Consider the following 11,223-nt stretch of genomic DNA (forward strand, 5'->3'; position numbering starts at 1 on the left):
TGCAGCTGATTGACAAGCAAGGAAATAAATTGGTTGTTAAATCAAGAGTGCTGGGGCATGACTGTCAACAATATTCGGTCATTTTCCACTTAATACCTTCATCGAATTGACCGTCTGTATTTTTAATAGAGGTGAGGATGCACTTAATCCCAGAACTGCCGTGAGATGATTTGTGGGACATTTTAACTCACCCTGACCACTAGACCATGAAGAATATTCGGGCGTGTCTATACTTATAACAGGTTTCACTGCAGATCATTTTGCTGTATGATAACCTGTTGGGACTGTTTGTTTCTCACAGGGTTCTCAGCATGCAGATCTTGAACCCGTCTGCTCTGCCCATGGGGATTATGCTGCTGATAAGTGATTATATATCACGTGCATGTTGCGACAAGACAAATCTTCATAATTCAAACCGTTATCAGTGTGTGGAAAGATAGAGTTAAAACAAGTTCAAGGATTATACATGCTAATATGACCTTTGAACTTTTGGAAAGTGGAAATCAATTACCAACTGACCATAACCAGAGTGATCTCTGGTCTCCTGTGCTAATACTAAAGTTTACCATATTATACACGTGGGCAAGCACATTTAAGACTCCAGAAACAAGATATGCACACCCGACTGGTGTTGTATGCATTTTAAATCATTATTAAGATTATTAAAGGGTTAGTTCACCCACAAATGAAAACTGTCATCATTTACTCCCCTTAAAGGGATAATTTTCTCACTCTCAAGTTGTTCCAAACCTGTATGAATTTCTTTCTTCTGTTGAACACAAGATGATGTTTTTAAAGAATATGGGTAACCAAACAGTTGATGGGCTCCATTGACTTTCATAGTATGGGAGAAAAAAAATACTATGGAAGTCAATGGAGCCCAACTGTTTGGTTACTGACATTCTTCAAAATATCTTCTTTTTGTGTTCATGAGTTGATGTAAATGATAAATAATTTTCATTTTTATGTGAACTATACCATGCGCTCTGTGCTTATCAGTAGGCTAGTCTGTGGTGTGGAGACTGGAAATCCTGTCTGCAGTCACATGGTTTTCTCTCATAAATCATTTGCCCTTTGCCTTTCAGACATGCATGGTGATTAAAATGTTCTGCCTTGGTCTCAGAGAAAGTGCCATTTTGAAGAGATAAAGCGAACAAAAGGAAAGACAAGTGCTTAGTTTTTGTGAATAAAAGAAGTTGGTGTGTTAAGTAAAGTTAATTTAAAAGAAGTTGGTGTGTTAAGTAAAGTTAATTTAACTCATTCTTTGAAACGTTATCTACATCGAGACTAGCGCAAAGAAGTAGTTCGCCATAAAATAGAATAAAATGTCTCTCTTTTTTTTTTATCCATACAATGTAGTAAGTCAATGGTAACCGAAACGGTATGATTTCCTAGAATTAAAGTCATAGGCTATATGTTTGAAGTTTGGAGCGACATGATGATGCAAATGAAGACATATATATATTGGCAACTATAGCATACCTTTAAACGAATAGTTTACCGTAAAATCAAGCCAAGAAAACAAAGAATAAAAATAGTTAATCGCAGAAGGTGATACGGATTTTAATTGACATGAATGGTGTTTTTTATGAACTCACTTTAAGGATTGAATGCATTGATTAAAAAATATGTTTGTATATGCAATTCACGCAGTTTTCAAATGACAAGTTACTGCAGCAAAAAAAAAAAAAAATCTTTTTTTTTTTTTTTTGACAGGCTACGCCTGCATTATCAGTTACTGAGTTTGACTTCCGGTATCAGATGCATTTCAATGAGGTTGAGTTCTGTCTCTTTGTAGGTGTTGGATGGAAGGAAGAAACTAACAGAATGTAAGAGATTCACCATGACGGTTTTACAGTGTGCGTCATGATGTTAGCTAAAGTGCGACCCCTGCTGGCAGCAAAAAGTTGTGTAGGACTCTTTTTTTTTTCTTTTTTTTTTGGAACAAACTTTGACTTTGTCAAGATTTTTTTTTAGCTTCATTCTGTCGAGTCCATGAACGACTTAAACAGAAAAAGATTGTATGACAAACATGTTACGTGAGAAACTACAATAATAGTCTGGTGAGGAACATTTTACCTCAGTAATGATGTTGTGGTAGTCTCCAGCAATTGCACAGAACAAATATTGTAAAGGCTCTCTGCATGTAATCAGAATTTCTGCACGTCCAAAAGTAGCAAGTAAAGACTAAGTCACAGAAATAACTTACAAATCTTGCTCATGGATATGTTGTTGTGATTCAGGTTTTATGCTTATCCACTGGTATGACAGAAAAAATTGCTTATTTTAGTTTACCTACTTCCATATTTACTTGAATGTGTTACTTGGTAGTAGCCTATTGACTGCCCAGATCAGATGTAGGTGCATTTTAAAGGGTTAGTTCACCCAAAAATGAAAATTCTGTCATTATTTACTTACCCTCATGTCATTTCAAACCCGTAAGACTTTCGTTCATGTTCGGAACACAAATGAAGATCTTTTTAATGAAATCTGAGAGCTTTTTCCCCCAGGTTTGACACCTAGCTATGCAACTATCACTTCAAAAAGTTCATAAAGAGATTGTAAAACTAATCCATATGAATTGAGCGGTTTAGTCCAAATTTTCTGAAGAGACACGATCGCTTTATATGATGAACAGATTTAATTTAGGCTTTTATTCACATATAAACATTGATCAGCGAACATAAACAGAAGCTCAAACGCGCTGCATAACAGGAGACGTGAAGCGAACATGCTTGAGCTTTCGTTTACCACACCTGATGTGTCAGTTGATTAATATGTGAATAAAAGACTAAATTAAATCGGTTCATCATATAAAGTTTCTTCAGAAAATTTGGACTAAACCGCTCAATTCATATGGATTAGTTTTACGATCTCTTTATGAACTTCTTGAGGTGTCAAAGAAGTGTCAGTTGCTTAGCTGTCAACTGAGGGACAGAAAGCTCTCATTTCATTAAAAAGATCTTCATTGTTCAGAAGATGAACGAAAGTCTTATGGGTTTTGGCAGCATCAGTCCTTTACTGTTCCTTTAACCATAATGATCAAAGTAGTGCACACTGCAGGATATGAGGCTTTCATCTCTCTGTGCTCATCTTTTAAAAATGCTGGATGTGCTTTTGCCCTTTGTGTCTGATAGATAATGCTTGAGAGTAGGAGGAAGATATTTCTCCGTTCCTTAACACCCATCATTACTATGCAATAGTCTGCTCTGTGACCGGACAATTAAGAGCTGGCTGGGCTTTCTAATGTTAGTTACTTTGCTTTGTGTAACATGCAACCCCCAACAACACTGCACAAAAGGCTTCATTTTCGAGCTCTGATTGTGCTTTTATAGTAGTTTTTTGTTCCTTTTTTTTCCACTGTCCATCTTGACAGTGCTGTGAACCATTAAATGGCAAAAGCGGTGTAATGATTGTTCCAAAATGTCTACTTTTGTGTTCCACAGAAAATAACAATACACGGCCTTGAAACAACCATGTACATTTTTAGCTTTACTATTTCTTTTTCATACACAGCTTGTATTGAAGGACACCAGTCAGCACAAGAAATACTGACTGGATCTGAATGTAATTGAACATTTTTTAGCAGATAATGTTAATTGGATGTGAAAATGACAAATTATTTCTCTTCTCTAGAAATGTTGTCGTCATTTTACAACATATTTATACATTTTCTGAATAAAAAAAATGCTTGAATTTGCTAAACTCACCAACAATGCTAAGCGTTTTGGTTTTGGTCAGTGTTTGCCATGGTGTTGATGGGGTCACCGTGATTTTGCCAAGTGACATATTTTGTTGATCCTGGAACAACATTCCTGTCTGAAAATTGAGCCATAACCAACCCTATCCCTACCCCTAAACATAACCCTATACCCATATGTTATCCAGAGGAAAATGATAGGTGAATAACTCTGATGTAGAAGCTACTAACCCTGGTTGTAAGCCTGAACTTGACATTTAAACTGTAAACTTGTCCCTCAAATTTGATTGGTTGACTGGAATGTTGTTCCAGGATCAACAAAGATGTTGATCCAGGAACATGTTGTACTTGGTGAAATCACATTCACCATTGATATGGGATATTAATGTGTTGTGGCAGGTTGCTATATTGTTAGGTGGTTGGACTGGCTAGGGTGGACTGGATGGTTTCTATATTCTTTCTATGAGTTGCTATAGCTAAGCTTACAGTCTATGTGATACAGTGTTTTGTAATTTCAATGTAGTATTCCATTTTACTTTATTAATATACAAAACCTTAAAAATTAAATAAATATTAAATAAATGAGTAAATGAACATACTTAATTTTGAAGTATTTGAATTCTATTTGAACCATGCACATATGTTATAAACAATGTCCATATTCAATTCAGTACACAAAACAATAATCTTATGTTCTCACATTCACCATCCACCACAGTAATCACTCGACTCAAGTTATTCTGTTTCCCAAAACCAAATTGCGATATTTTGAATGAACACAATTTTAAAGCAATTAACTTTCATGTAAAGTGGAATCCACTGAAACCTTTGAATAATGGTTTGGAAATTGCTTTTCCTCAAGGAAATGTGATTGACTGTCACTACGTGTCAGAGCCATGGTGTGTGTCTTTATTTAGATTCTGCAGAAGGAATCGATGGGGGAAAAAAGCTCCACAGCTGCGGCTTGATGAATTCCATCTTATCAAAGGCAACACGTCTTGTGTAAGAGAAAAGGTATTTACAGATATCTAAGGTTTGAGAAGTGTTGTATTGGCGTGATTCTCATGTGTTACGCTTCCCGACTTTGCCTTCACATTCATGCACCTAGATTTCCTTTCCTTTCTGATTTATACCTCTCTTTACTTTGAACCAATAAATGAATGAAGCATTTATTGTGTGGTCCTTGAATTTGAAGGACACGTGTGTGGTTTAAAAAAAATTCCCAGATTTTAACATTACTCACCCTCTCGTTTTGTCATGTACTGTTCAAACTGGCACAATGCATGGTAATTTATTTTGTAAAGACAATGTCTGCCTTAGACAGGGTTAAATGAAGAATCCCCTCTAAGCGTCCAAATCAAACTCACTGGATGAGATGTTGACAAAAGCACTTGTCAGTTAACCAAATCCATGTTAACGTTAAGAACTAATAGACTTGTACAGTAATTAGTAGGTCAGGAATGTGCTGTTATGTGGCAGGCAGAAGATGAGTGCGTAACTGGTATAATTGTGCACGGTTCTGATAGAGTGCAAAGGATGTACTTCACATCAGCTCGAGCGATGTCAGGCGGTGGGTGGAATAATCTCGCTCTCTGTCTAAAAGCTGTGAGATAACACCTAATTAGTGGTTACAACATTAACACACACCCTCTATAGGCTACACAGAGCAACTGTGGGATATTCATGTTTACATACTGTACACTTGCACAGCCAGTTCAGTTGGTATCTTCAAGAAAAAAACTCTCTCCCTGTTACAATTCATCTAGTGTTCTAGAAATTAATAGGAGCTACTTTAAAATCATATTGGAATGTTTGGAATTTTTAGAATCTTTTACCTTTAGAAAGAAAACTTCTTCTACAGTAGCCTATGTAAACAACAACTTTGACATGTTTAACATTTAACATAAACTATAAAAATAAAAAATAGATCATCCATCTTTTACATCATCGGGCATATGTATGTATATTCGTCCATCCATCCATCCATCCATCCATCCATCCATCCATCCATCCATCCATCCATCCATTGCCGAGTTAGATGTGTTCCTTGGTTAACATGCGTTCCTGGAGCAACATTCCTGTCCGAAGATTTAATCCTAAACCCTACCCATAAATTATCCCTAAAATCAGAGGGAAATGATAGATGAATAACACTGATGTAAAAGCACCTAACCCTGGTTGTAAGCCTAAACTTGACAAACTGTAAACTTGTCCCTCAAATCTGATCAAGACATTGTATCAATATCACATCAGATTGATATGAAAACTGCAATAAAGTAGCATGTTTACTCTTAAAGGCATTTCTTGTGATATTCTAATAAAAAAAGCCATAAAGGGCCCATTGCTAAAGCGGGTTACATCTGGGAATCTGTTCTTTCAGAAGTAAGATTTTTATCTGCATGCTCTGAAATTTGTGCACTGCACATTTACCTTTACACACAATCGTGCTCTTATATAGAGGCGTTCTTTCTTCAGCAACTTTACAATAAAGGCCACAATTCTCACGGAACGTGCAAAAGCTTTCAGCAGATGCCGAAGTGCAGCGAACAGCCTGGCCATTTGAGAGAAAATATTTACTATTTGTCCTTCATTCTGTGGTCTAACGTCACTTTGAAGTCTTGGATAATAAACAGAATTCTGAGGTTTTCATTCTGTTTCTTTACTTACTTTTCACTTCTGATCTCTTTATAACAAAAGTCGCTAATGGATGCTCTTATTCAGCTGCACTTTGAAGCCTGTGATGTTCTGCTTCATTGTTCAGACACCATAAAAGCAAAACTGCTCTTATCATGAACCTAATGAAATCTGTGTCGAATACCCCATATTTTATCTGTACAGAGCATGAGGTTATTATCATAATCAGCCATGCATAAGTTAGTGTGTTTTATCTGTTTGCAGGTTGTAATTAAGATGAAGCTAAAGAGATGCTGAAGGTTAAATCTTCTTTAACATGTCTTTGGACAGTGTTCAGCTCTACCACATGAATTTGTTTTCCAAATCTCTTTGCAATTGAAGGTGAGGAAAATCACTAGGATGTGAGCCTGTCCAAGAAGATAATAGATAAATGATCAATGCTCTGAAACACTGGGAGAGTCTGCATCAGATCAACCACAGAACCTGTTCATTTTGAGACCTGTTGCAGAGATTTTAAAGAGTAAGTAAAGAAGCTGACATGAAAGACTGTTCTGCTTATTTCAACTCCCTTGTCCTTGTAAGTTTTGCATTTATTTTTTATTTAAAAAGTCCATTAACAATTACCATTGCACACCTGCAGGTAATAGATAGGTGCGTAGGAGAGAAGACCAAAACAAGTCAAAAATCGAAATGCCTAATGATGGTTATGAGACCGAAACTTTGCTAATAAATATTTTTTTATACTTTTTTGCAAGTATTGATTGTGTTTTTTAGATTTATAAAGTCCAAATTATTTAGTCACCTTTCTTTGCTGCTGTGCAGAGGTTTGTGGTTGGGAAGGTTTTGAATGTCGTATGCTCACCAAGGCTGCATTTATTTGATCATTAAAAATACAGCAAATACAATAATATTGTGAAATATTTCATTTTAAAATGCAGTTTAAAAATGTTTTATATTTGGCATTTATTCACGTGATGGCAAAACTGAATTTTCAGCATCATTACAACATCTTTACAGAAATCATTCTAATATGCTGATTTGGCGCTCAAGAAACATTTCTGATTGTTATCAATGTTGAAAGCAGTTGTGCTGCTTAATAGTTTTGTGTAAACTTATGATGCATTTTCTTAAGGATTGTTGGGTTACTAGAAAGTTCAAAAGAACAGAATTTCTATTAAATAGATTTCTTCCTCTCATGTTGCCAAGGAAACTGAGCTAGAACATGTGCAAACCCCACCAAAAACCAAAAGAAACACAGATGAACCCTGAGAGTATGACCAGTGCTCAAAGTGCCTGTACTCCCGAGGGTTGAAATTGGGGTGGTTAGAGTACTGGCACATGTTTTAGTTCAGTTTCATTGGTTTTCATCTGCTACAATGATTTTTCATTGTTTGATTAATCTTCACACTTGTTATCCATTTTGTTGATTGGTTTGGTCTGTCTTTTTAAGCTTTGTTTCATTCAGTTCATTGTCAGTTTTCGTTACACTTTTTCTTAAGTACAGTGTGTTTTATTTCAACCGGCTGTGACGATACAGAGTTGCCAGGGGAACTGTGTCGTACATAAAGGATTTACTGAACAAGTAAATAGCATTTGTTTGAAATCTGGAAGTGGGACTTATATGCCATGTTGACATCAAGTGCCCTCGAAAAAACAGCACACAATTACTGTTGTACAATTCATCTTCATCTCCTTGAGACACCAGGAGGAATAAAACATTAATTACAGCCTAAATTGAACACATTTGCAACAAAATCAGAAAAGGAAGTTAATTCAATTACTGTGAAAGGAGTCTGTTGTGCTTCTTTCTAGTTTGGTTATAATTTTTGCTTCCAGTATTTAATAGAAGAAAGCTTTTTCTCAAACCATGACTTTGAATAGCCTACATTACACAAAGAAGTCAAAAGTGTAATTTCTATGCATTTGACAGATCTACAACTAGCTTTTTCTGACACTGGTGCCAAATTGACCTTCCATCTAACATGGTCATTCAGTTTTAATTTTTAATTGCTGTGCCTTAGCATATGTCAGTTCCGATGTTATGATTTGACCTTTTTGAGAGTCATTCTCATTTCCAATGCCGTTGAGCTATAGTGAATTAAATTCTCTTGCTAACTTGGCCTTCTAAATTGCAGGCAAAGTTGGATATTTTTTTTTTGTTGTTCTTTTTTTGCAGAACCATGATGCAACGCTTAACCTCAAAGACCATGGCAGCTGTCAGCACTGTGTATATAGTAGCATCAAGATGCTGAAGTAAACTAAAAATAAAAGATCAATACAGAGCACAGAGAAAATGGACAGTGCAATGTTCTTGTAGCCTGATGGTGATGATTGTGAGCCTGAGCATGAGTGCATGATGGGAAGGGAAGTTCTACAGGACACACAGTTGTTCAATCTGACAACATTCAGAAACACACAGTTCTATTTCCTCAGCCTTTGATAGAGCTCACCTATAGGGATATACATAGATCTGAGAAACTGTCCAACGTAATTTATTTGCACATGCCACTTTTTTTGATATTTTGTGAATACAAGTGTTAAAAAACTTCGTGTTCACTGTACTCATAAAGACAGTCACTTGTCACCACCTACTGGCGTAATGGTTTAACCTGCAGAAAGAGTCACAGAACCGGAACTAACCGGTTTGTGTTTGTAGACTGAATTCGGAATAGTGTAATATTATTCTAGTGTAGTATTCTTACTATTTGTGCCATATACACATTTTACAGAAATAGTTAACATAGAATTTATGTTAGTTCAGAGATATCAATCAATCTGGGGTGCGTTTCCCAAAGCCAACTATTGTCGCTAGTTCCGTCGTTACCAATAGAGTTCAAGGGAAATTGATCATAGTTGGCCAACAATGCTTTTGGGAAACACACGTACCCCTGATTTGTTCAAGAACGAAACACGTACCACAGTGAGGTATTGAATGAATCATTCCCTCGACCGATTCATTCACTCTGATGATGGTCATGAGACCGAAACTTTGCTAATAAATATTTTTTTTATACTTTTTTTGCAAGCATTGATAGTATTTTTTAGATAAAAAAAAGTCAAAATTATTTAGTCACCTTTCTTTGCTGTGCAGAGCTAGTTTGTGGTTGGGAAGATTTTGAATGTCCTATGCTCACCAAGGCTGCATTTATTTGAACAATAATAATGCAGCAAATACAATAATATTGTGAAATATTTCATTTTAAAATGCAGTTTAAAATGTTTTGTATTTGTCATTTATTGTGATGGCAAAACAGAATTTTCAGCATCATTACATCATTACAAAAATAATTCTAATAGGCTATGCCAATTTGGCGCTCAAGAAACATTTCTGATTGTTATCAATGTTGAAAGCAGTTGTGCTGCTTAAAATTTTTGTGTAAACTTGTGATATATTTTCTTAAGGATTGTTGGATTAGAGAGTTCAAAACAACTGAATTTCCATTAAATAGGTTTCTTCCTCTCATGTTCCCAAGGAAACTGAACAAGTAAATTGCATTAGTTTGAAATCTGGAAGTAGGACTTAGAAATGCCACGTAGTTGACATCAAGTGCCCTCGAAAAAACATCACACAATTACTGTTGCACAATTCATCTTCATCTCCTTGAGACACCAGGAGGAGGAATAAAACATTAATTAAAGCCTAAATTGAACACATTTGCAACAAAATCAGAAAATGAAGTTGATTAAATTATTGTGAAAGGAGTCTGTTGTGCTTCTTTCTAGTTTGGTTGTAATTATTGCTTCCATTTAATAAAAGAAAGCTTTTTCTCAAACCATGACTTTGAATAGCCTACATTAAAACACAAAGAAGTCAAAAGAGTAATTTCTATAGTAATTAAATAGTTGGCCAACAATGCTTTTGGGAAACACAAGAACGAAAAACGGACAAGAACTTCAAGAACTCGTGAAAGCAAGTCTCGTGCCCGCTGCTGGCCAATGGAGGTCGACGTCCGCACGTGGCGGCCATCTTGCGGCAGTGCGCTCGCTCACTCGTTTAATGGTGCAAATACTTTTAAATAACCATAACTTGCCCAATTTTCTACCGATTTTCAAACGGTTTGGTTTGTTATAAACGTCAGAGATGTAGTTATGACACTACATACATACACTGCATACATATGAAAAATTATAACATACATGTTCAAGCATTCGGAATTATAGCCACGTTAATAACGTTTGTAAGAAACCAAACCGTTTGTAAATCCGTCAATATTTCAGCGAGATATGAGGATTTGTGTGCATGCTGATCACTCACCTTAATGCACAGAGCACTGACATAAGATGGCCGAACGGTGATGCCGGAAGTGACTGCGCCATAAGACATCTAGCGTTTATATATGATATCTATGAACAGAACAGTGAGGTATTGAATCATTCCCTCAACCGATTCATTCACTCTGATTCATTCATGAACTGTGAACCTGCTTTGTGTTGCTCGGAGACGGAAGTGATACTATTGTGGCTTCGTTTGGAATTAAATGGACAATATAGCGTCTAAAACGTAAGTTGTTAAATATTAACTTATTGTTTATCTTGTATAAAATCAATATTTGCTCGCAATCGCACTAGCCTTGATTGATAGTATCTGTAAATAGCTGACATTTACACAGAGCTCACAAGCAAGCTCCATTGGCACCATTTTTGGAAGGTAAAAACACAAAAGGGAGCTTGTCAGCCAATTATTGAAAGAATGCTCGATTAAGACGTCAGTAAACACTTGTTTCTGTGCAAGCTCAAACTTCATTTCTTGCCTTTCTACCTAGTGTACCTAGTAGGGGCGGCTGGCCAATAGAGGGCGCTAGCATGAGCCAGACCACAGTTTATGAGCCACATGCAATAAATAAATAAGTAAATACATACATAAATCATGTGTACAAATTGTCAATATT

Source organism: Abramis brama (assembly GCF_963993115.1).
Source record: "Abramis brama genome assembly, chromosome: 17".
NCBI lineage: Eukaryota > Metazoa > Chordata > Actinopteri > Cypriniformes > Leuciscidae > Abramis > Abramis brama.